Source organism: Propithecus coquereli, unplaced genomic scaffold (assembly GCF_000956105.1).
Source record: "Propithecus coquereli isolate 6110/MARCELLA unplaced genomic scaffold, Pcoq_1.0 Scaffold5, whole genome shotgun sequence".
Lineage (NCBI taxonomy): Eukaryota > Metazoa > Chordata > Mammalia > Primates > Indriidae > Propithecus > Propithecus coquereli.
The window spans coordinates 13,561,406-13,571,438 of record NW_012150840.1 but is presented as its reverse complement, the minus strand read 5'-3'; the positions used below and the strand labels follow the sequence as shown (position 1 = coordinate 13,571,438).

At 37.5% G+C, this 10,033-nt stretch overlaps 1 long non-coding RNA gene across 1 annotated transcript in view; it reads left to right on the top strand.

The window, feature by feature from the left end:
• Positions 1–8,992, top strand: part of LOC105819879 — a 58,528-nt gene extending 49,536 nt beyond the window's left edge. The window contains exons 2-3 of the long non-coding RNA XR_001137984.1: positions 7,382–7,508; positions 8,963–8,992. This is a non-coding gene — a long non-coding RNA (uncharacterized LOC105819879). The remainder of the gene's footprint in view (positions 1–7,381; positions 7,509–8,962) is intronic.
• Positions 8,993–10,033: the final 1,041 nt, after the last annotated feature.

Sequence of the window (10,033 nt, the reverse complement as noted above, 5' to 3'; positions counted from 1 at the left end):
CTGTTATAAATAATACTGTGTGATTCACTTATCCATCATATATTTATTGAATACCTATGTGCCAGCCATATTTAGTGGCTCCTCTATACATACATATTTGCAGTCTTACTTATTTAGGATAAGTTTTTCTAGAAGTGAAACTGTTGGGTCAAAGGATGGGCATATTTCGAAGTGAGATTTTTTTCTTAAAAGCTTTTATACTGATAAATCTTTACTGGATACAGACCCAATAATAACAAGGAGGAGTGCCAGGTTCCCCACACCTTATACAACACTAGACATTACTGATCTTTTTAGTATTTGTCAATTTGATATGTTTGCATCTCTTTGGTTAGTAGTGAAGTAGAACATATTGTGTTTTTAATTTTATTTCTTCTTTTGTCAGTGGCGTGTTTATGTATTTCTGCCCATTCCTTTTTCTTAACGATTAGTAAGCGCTCTTTATACATTAAGGATATTAAATCTTTGTTTTATATTGTAAATATTATTCCAATTTGTCATTTGTCTGTTAAGTTTTTTCATAAAAACTTATGGAAATGTTTTACATTTTTATAGTCAAATTTATTAGTCTTTTTCATTAGGGAAAATGAGATGTAGAAGGTAGGTAAGGAATCAAAACTCTTTTTTTGGAGACAGAATCTTGTTTTTTTGCTCTGTTGCCCAGGTGAGGGTGCAGTGGTGTTGTCATAGCTCTCTGCAATCTCAAATTCCTGGGCTCAAGCGGAAATCTTCCTGCCTCAGCCTCCCAAGTAGCTGGGACTACAGGTGAAAGCCACCACGCCCAGCTAAGTTCTGTGCTGCTTAGGCTGGTCTGGAACTCCTGGTTTTAAGCAATCCTTCTACCTCAGCCTTCCTTAGTGCTTGGATTACAGGCGTGAACCCCCATGCCTGGCCTTAATCAATTTTTTAAATGAAAATCTTCATAGAGATTTATGAAAACTCTTTTAAGCCAGTATTTACCATAGAAAACAAAGTACATATATTCAACCTAATTTGCTTTTTATTGATTTCTAAGAGTTAGGGATGTTATTTCCTTGTTCCCTGTTAATTTAGATATGTAGAATATGGTAGATGGGAGAACTGATACACTAACATCATAAGATAGTCTAGAATATGCTTGCTCTGGAAATTTCTTGCATTATGTGTCTTAATTAGAGGTTATTGAAGTAGTTGCTACTTCAATTGGTAATTCTGTGGTATTAGCTGCCTTTGCCTTTTCTAGTCCCTAAATCATATTCCTGAGATCCTTGTTACTTGTAATCTGTTCTCTACTTTTCTCTATCTTGTTGATATATCTGGTTAGTAGTGTTTCTTTTCTTTTTTCTATGCTTTTATTCTTTTCTTTTCCTTTTGTTTCTTTGACCTATTTTGGCTTGAGCTAGGCAAGGATTGAAAACAATTATTCTGATTTTGAAGAAATTAATCATACCATATAATCTTTAATGTTTATGTACATGTTCTTTTCAGCAGAGTACACAGTTTAGGCTTCCTTAAGCTGTGAGTGCACAACTCTCTTGAACAGTTGAGTTTGCTAGCTGGATGATAGTGTATATGTGGAAGAAGTATTGTCCTTTGGTTTGTATGATAATGAAATAATGATATGATAAAAATGTAGTTAGCTTTATGAACTTAATAGTGAACCCGCCTTGTGACCTTGATCAACTCTTTTAAAGTAGCATATTTTTCATTTTGTAAATTTAGGTGATCTCATATTTTAGCTTCCCTCCCCCTAGATAGAATTTTACTTACATAGCAAATGGAAGAGCCAAAGATTTAACAATTGGAGGACTTTCAGAGATCATCTGCTATCTGTTTTGTTCCCTCTACAAATACTTGCCTGGCACCATTTTAGTCTTGAGGATACAATGGTTCTTGGCTTCGTGGAGTTTATGATCTTTTATGAAAAGAAGTTGTGAAGACACTGTGTAATCTTACTTAAAAATTCCCTGGGCTGGGTGTGGTGGTTTGTGCCTATAGTCCTAGCACTTTAGGAGGCCAGGGTGGGAACATCGCTTGAGGCCAGGAGTTCAAGACCAGTCTGGGCAACATAGGGAGACTTTACAAAAAATAAGAAAATCAGCTGGACATGGTGGCCTATAGTCCCAGCTACTTGGGAGGCAGATGCAGGAGGATTTCTTGAGTCCAGGAATTTGAGGTTGCAGTGAGCTATGATGACACCACTGCACTCTAACCCAGGCAATAGAGTGAGACTATTTCTCAAAAACAGTAAAATAAAATAAAGATTCCTGCTTTATTTTGGTGGGTCTTAATATACTCTAAAGAAAAAGGATCTGGTCCCTTATATGCCATTGGAAATGAAGTTCTTCATTGGAAATGAAAAACTATAAAGAAGGAGGAAGGGACACTGAATGAGTAAGCTAGCATAGTGCCTCTCAAAATTTTCTATGTGTATGAATCATCTGAGGATTTTGTTAAAATCCTGATTCTGATTCAGCAGGTCTAGGGTAGCTACAGTCCCCAACCCTTTACCGGTCTGTGGCCTGTTAAGGGACTGGGCCACAGAACTCTGCCGGCAGTACCTCCCCACCGCCCCCCATGAAAAAATTGTCTTCCATGAAACTTGGGGTGGGGGAGGGCGGTACACAGCAGGAGGTGAGTGACAGGAGAAGCTTTATCTGTGTTTACAGCTGCTCCCCTCCCCTTCCCATAGCTGGCATCACCGTCTGAGCTCTGCCTTACCCCCACCTCCAGCCGTAGACAAATTGTCTTCCATGAAACCAGTCCCTGGTACCAAAAAGTTTGGGGACTGCTGTAAGGGAAAGACCAAGATTCCGCATTTCTAATAAGCTTACAGGTGATGCAATGCTAGTGGTCTGTGAACCACACTTTGAGTAGCAAGGAATTAGTATATAATTAAGAGAAAAGAAGCATATCCTGCTCTTATTTTGACAAGAGTTGTTTGGAGCCATGAAGCACTGGCTTGGCCTTGGTGAAGTGAAATTATTATATACGAAGGGGATATTAAGGAGGTGATCAACACTTTTTCTTTTTTTTTTTTTTTGAGACAGAGTCTTGCTTTGTTGTTTGAGCTAGAGTGTCGTGGCATCAGCTTAGCTCATAGCAACCTCAAACTCTTGGGCGCAAGCAGTCCTCCTGCCTCAGCCTCCCAAGTAGCTGGGACTACAGGCATGTGCCACCATGCATGGCTAATTTTTTATATTTTTAGTTGCCCGGCTAATTTCTTTCTATTTTTAATAGAGATGGGGGCGGGTGTCTCGCTCTTGCTCAAGCTGGTCTCGAACTCCTGATCTCAAGTCATCCTCCCGCCTCAGCCTCCCACAGTGCTAGGATTACAGGCCTGGGCCACCACGCCCGGCTAATACCTATTTTTTTTACTAGCAACCAGAATTGAGGTTGGCTAGTGAATGGATTTAAAATCTTTGAAAAGATACTGGAGCTGGCAAGCTAGATCTTGGAGGTGAAAGAGACGAAGATCTTTAGGTATGAAAAAAGTAAATATCTAGTCAGATAAACAGAATTTATAAGAATTAAGTGTTGACCAGTATGACTTAATTTATAATTGGGAAGGTTACCTCTACCCTGCCCTTTATGCTTAGTCTGACTGGTACAGTGATTCTAGTAAAAAAGAAAGAATATGTGCTGCAGTCCCCCCTGCCCCTCACCAACTAGATAGTGTAATTTTTTTCCATAGGCACATTCTATGTGGAGAGTATGTCACAGTTCCTTGTTTTCCAGGTCTAAGTAAAGCTTAAATGTTGTGCTTTAATTGCTTTTCTCTGATCTGTTCCCCAAGTGGCAGTTACCTAGAGTGTAAGCAATCTGGGTGTTCATTTATCTTCATAGAATTAGCAAAAGACTCTTAATCTTGGGAGTGGTGTAAAACATCACAGTGGATATTGAACATTTATCCATAGAGGAAAATTTGGCAAACAAAATCTTTGAATCTACAGTCTTTTATTTAGTTGGGTTCTGTGAATTCACAGTGCCAGTGTTTCCAAGTATGTTTTTAGAAATTTAGATTTTTTTTCCCTTTATGGTACTATTAATATTTTAGAAATAATCCATTTTCATATTTCCTGTTTAATATAACACCTATTCTTCTCTAACCCCAAAACAGTGTGTGATTACTAACATCCATAATTTGTTATGGCTCCTTAACTAATGTCATTGGAGTATTGGTTTCCTTGAAAATATACTAGTTACAAGACAATAAGGAGACTTAGTTTATTGTGCTGTTAGGGAGGCAGAGATGTGAAATGCAATCATGGAAGAATGTAAAGTGTAATCATGGAAGAAATCTAAATGCTGCTTTAATTACATTGGCTCCTTCAGTGTTCATTTGGTCAAATGCTTGTCAGTTGTTTTTGCTAGTGTGACAATGTGGTTTCTTGCATATCTGAAAAGCATTTGCAATACCTGTTACTCTGTGTTTTGTTGGTGTTTAGTTCTCTTTTAACACAATTGTTAAAACTGAAAGTTAAACATCAGAAGCATTAGTCTGCTCAAGAATCAGGCCAATGAAGAAATGAAGTGAAACACATTGTTGGCTAAAAATACATTTTGCAAATGACATCTGTAATTGTTTTGTTAGAGCATCCAGAAAAAATGAAATACAGCTGTTCTTATTCTGTGTGGGTTTTTTTCATTTTTTTTGTTTTTGTTTTGAGCCAGGGTCTTACTCTGTTGCCCAGGCTGGAGTACAGTGGTGTGATCATAGCACCCTGCAGTCTCGAATTCCTGGGCTCAAGCAGTCCTCCTGTATCAGCCTCTTAAGTAGCTGGGATTATGGGAATGAACCACCATGCCTGGCTCAAAACAAGTTTCTGATGCCTCCTAGTTTTTAACTAATTTTTCCTCTTAGACTGTATAAGCCTTTGCTGTAGCAATACCTGGAATTAAGAGTAAATGAAAAAGAAATTACAGATAAGCCTAACTTTGAGATATTTAAATTTAAAACAGTAAAATTCAGATGTGACTACTTAATATTATAACACCACATTGGTTTTAGGACAGGAACTGTATCATATATTTGTGTTCAGCACATATAATAAAGACCTCTTTGTTCTTTTTTTTTTTTTTTTTTTTTTTTTAAGAATCATTAGGAGCAAATACTACCAGTTCTGGTAAAATCTGACATTTAAAAACAAAGTTATTTAGTTAAAAAATAAAAAAGCAAGCTCTGGAGTCAGGCAGCCTGATTTATTTTATTATTATTATTTTATTCCAGCCCCACCATTTAGTAATTTTGTGATTTTGGAAGTTACTTGACTTATCTGTGCCTCAATTTTCCTAGTTATTAAATGACAATATTTATAGTCAATTTTATAGAAGTTGTCGTGATTAGATGGGATAATCCATAGAAGATGCTTAGGAGAGCTTTTGGCAAATAATAAGTATTTAGTATAAGGTGCTGTTTGTCTTACTCAGGAACACCACTGTTGCATTGTCTATGGTGAATTTATCTTGCTTTTTTTCCCCTGCCCCCTTCCCTCCCTCCTTATTTTGCTTTTTGAAACAGACATACATATTCAGATTTCAATATGATAGATGTGGGTACTTAAAATACACACTTGAAATGAGTTTTGAATAAAAATCCTAAGAATTTTTACTTTCAGCTACTTTAATTCTTGTAAAAATAGAGAACCATTCATTAATCTATTCAATCAATTATTTTTTCTTTTTCTTTTTCTTTTTTTTTTGTTGAGACAGTCTCGCTCTGTTGCCCCGGGTAGAGTGCAGTGGCATCATCATAGCTCACTGCAACCTCAAACTTCTGGATTCAAGCCATCCTCTTGCCTCAGCCTCCCCTCAGTGTCCAGAGTAGATGGGACTACAGGTATACACCACCACGCCCATCTAATTTTTCTGTTTTTAGTAGAGATGGAATCTGCTCTTGCTCAGGCTGGCCTCAAACTCCTGAGCTCAAGCAATCCTCCTGCCTTCCCAGAGTGCTAGATTTATAGGCATGAGCCACTGCACCCAGCCCAATTATTTTCTTTAATAAACTATTAATACCTGCTATTAGGTGTTGTCATAGGAGCTAGGAATATAAACTGGAGCAAACTTGGTTATGACATTCACCTGCTTAGAAGATAGTGGAGAAAAGTACCACTGAGTTTTACAGTGTGTTAAATAAATAAATAATTACGGTTTTGTAAATAAGCCCTTTTGCAGTAGATCATTATTAAAATAAGATTTTGTCTTCTAGAAGATGTATGAGCCAAACGTTTTGGTGGATTGGCCTCTTATTTTTAGCATCTTACTTATTTACCACAACTCTATGGTACCTATAATCATTACTGTTTTGCAAATAAGGAAATCGTGGTTTAAAGAGGTTAAGTAACTCCTTCTACAACTACAGAAGTCACTCCAAAAGCCTACTAAAATTTAAAAACTTATTCATTGTGCCATTCTTTTCTCATATATCATAGGATTTGTAACCTGTATTAGAAGACTTAACCTATTATATTGTCTTTGAGGCTTATGTGTCTGTTTCCCTATTAGATTGGGAGCTTTATTAGAGCAGGGACTAATTTATGTTTGGAGTACCTGTCACATATTAGGGACCTAATAAAAATTAAGTAGTGAGTATGTATTTTAGAACTCATGTGAATCATACAGATACTAGAATTTCTAAAAAGAATTTTAGATTGCTTACATAGGGTTACAGCTTTTTGTTTTGACTCTCTAGCATATTTTAAAAACTGCTGCTATCACATCATCTCATAAAAGAAACCGTTTTAGCATCAAAAGAGTAGGAAGGACATCTCATAGTAATAAGCACAATTGGTAACTTTACATTTTTTTGATCATGGCTGGCACTTGTTTAAGGTTTATAATAATATTTCAGGAGCCACTATTTCATTCAACCCTCTCCTTTCAGAGATGACAAAATTGAGCCCAGAGATAACAAAGTTATTGCAGCAAGGCAGAATGATAACCTAGAGGTTAGAACACAGGTCTTTTGACTCTAAGCCCCAAATTTTGATTCTGTTCCCTCAATATCACATGATCAGACTTAGGCACAGAGAATTTATGATTTAACTAAGATCATACAGCTGTTAAGAAAGTAGAGCTGGAACCTGAATCTACATTGTCCAGCTCTATTTTAGAGAAACCTGTGCCTTCACTTCCATGTACCTTTTTTTTTTTTTCTCCGTTGCCCAGGCTAGAATGCCATGGCGTCAGCCTAGCTCACAGCAACCTCAAACTCCTGAGCTCAAGCAATCCTCCTGCCTCACCCTCCTGAGTAGCTGGGACTAGAGGCATGAGCCACCACTCCCGGTCACTTCCATATATCTTAATCAACTTTAGTCCTCACTCAACTACAAAGGTGGAATTAATAAGCGATTGAAAGGAGTTGTCTGTATTTAGGATTTTCTTTCCTTCAAAATTTCAGATTTGGAGCTTAAGCAGCTTCTTCCAGGGAAGAGTGCCTGCTGCTGTTGCAACCCAAGATCTTGATTCATATCCATAGATTGCAATATTGGTGGGCCAGCAGTCCTCAGACACCTCACTTAGGACAGGTAAGTGAAAGAGATACTTGAGGCTAAGAAAAGTGGATTGAATGCTGTTAACAGTGTTTCTTCCTGTTTCTAGTTAGATGCAAACAGTTGATTGCTTTTGAAAATATAACCCTTTATCCTGGTAAAAAACATTTGGAATCTTTAGGTGGGTGGGGCAAAACATTTTCTTAATTGTAAAATATGTATCAATGTGTTAACAGTGGTCAAATTTAGAGTAATTAATTTTTTTTCTTTTTCTTGTCCAAACCGTATGTATGAGCTTGTGTTACAGTTATCTATTGTTGGGTAACAAACTACATCAAACTTAGAGGCTTAAAACATAACAGTCATTTTGCTCATGTATCTACAATTTGAGCAAGGCTTACTTGGTTGGGATGCTTGTCTGTTAACATGTGGCATGAGGTGGGGTGGCTAGAAGGGTGAGGGTGACTCAGTGGCTCACGTGTTTGGTGGTTAATGTTGGTTAGAACTTCAACCTGGGCTGTTGGCCAGAACACCTTCACGTGACTTCTCCTGTGGCTGCTTGGCTTCCTCCCAGCGTGGTGGCTGAGTTCCAAGAGAGAGCATCCCAAGAGAAGAAAGAAAGTGAAGGTGCATAGCAATATTTGACTTAGCTTTGGAAGTCACATAGTATTATTGTGCTCTATTCTATTGGTTGAGGTATTAATAGTTATGAGGATCCACCCTGATTCCAAAGAGAGGATGGACATAGACCTCACTACTTGAAGGGAGTAGTATCAACATCACATTGTAAGAAGAGCATGTGGGATAGAATCTACTGTTCTGCCACAGTTTGTGTTACTTTTAAGATAGTATAAATAACGTGTAATATATGGAATATGGAAAAGAGGAAAATTTGCAGGAAATTATGGTGTATGAGTCCGGTAAGAATTTGGTATGGGCCGGACGTGGTGGCTCACACCTGTAATCCTAGCACTCTGGGAGGCCGAGGCAGGTGGATCGCTCAAGGTCAGGAGTTCGAGACCAGCCTGAGCAAGAGTGAGACCCCGTCTCTACTAAAAAAAGAAAGAAAAGAAAGAAATTATTTGGACAACTAAAAGTCTATATAGAAAAAAAATTAGGCAGGCATGGTGGCGCATGTCTATAGTCCCAGCTACTCGGGAGGCTGAGGCAGTAGGATTGCTTGGGCCCAGGAGTTTGAGGTTGCTGTGAGCTGGGCTGACGCTACGGCACTCTAGCCCGGGCAACAGAGTGAGACTCTGTCTCAAAAAAAAAAAAAAAGAATTTGGTATGCGTTGCTTTTCTTTCTTCTTTCATTTTTTTTTTGAGACAGAGTCTCACTCTTTTGCCCCAGCTAGAGTGCAGTAGTGTCATTATAGCTCACTGCAACCTAAAACTCCTGGGCTCAGGTGATCTTCCTGCCTCAGCCTCTCGGGTAACTGGGACTACAGGCCTGCGCCACCACACCCAGCTAATTTTTCTATTTTTTATAGAGACAGGATCTCGCTGAGGCTGGTCTTGAACTCCTGAACTGAAGTGATCCTCCCGTCTCAGCCTCCCAGAGTGCTAGGATTACAGGTGTGCTTTTCTTTTCTAGCATAGTATGATATTGAAAGTAAGATACCTAAATGGAAAGAGGTGAAATAGATCTTGTCTTTTGTGTCAACAAAGTAAGATACTGCTATAATCAAAAGTAAAGACAAAAGTTTATAAATAAGATGCAAAAAAGATTTGTAGTTTGGGTTTTTTTGTGTGTGTTTGTTTTTTTGAGACTGTGCTGGTTATTTTAGTTCAAAGTGTACTTGGATTCTTTTTTTCTTTTAATAATTTCAGAATTATTTGGAAAATTGGTTTCCAATATAAATTTGAGAAACTAGTGCCAATATAATCATTATATGCAACAAATTTTGTCTGTCTCTGCTTCTTTAAGGATAACTATGTCATCTTTCCAGAATTGTACAATCTTGCCACTGAATTTCTGGTAAATATCTTAAAATTTTCAGTGGGACAAGAAAACTTGAAAATGTATAGAATATTTGGTTGTCTTACTGATCACACTTACCCCAGTTATATAAATTGTCTGTAGCTGGTTTAAATATCGCCAATACTCAATTTCCGGATGTGCTGATATAATATTTTTAAATAATCCTCTAAACATTACATGGGACTGTAGGTCCATTCACTACGGGAATGGGAAATAGGCTCTAGGAAGCATTTCATCTCTGAAACCTATAAAATGTTCTTGCTGTCTAGATCCTTTCTCATTCCAAAGTGATTTACTTAATGAGTCGATTTCAACTGTGTTGGTTCAGTACTATTTCCCCACTACTCACAGGTAAACAGATATTCTGCAATGGAAAATAACTGAACCAGCTATTGTGGTGATAGAGGTAATCTCAGAAGTTTGCTGATTTTCAGCTGTGAATGATCAGAATTAAGTGATTTTGTGAAACAATATATTTTAGTTCAAAAGTTACAGTAATTGGGAAAGTTGGGTTTTTTTGGTTTTTGTATTTAAAAATAAGATATTTTACAATAGACAGGAATAATGATTATGGGTAGTG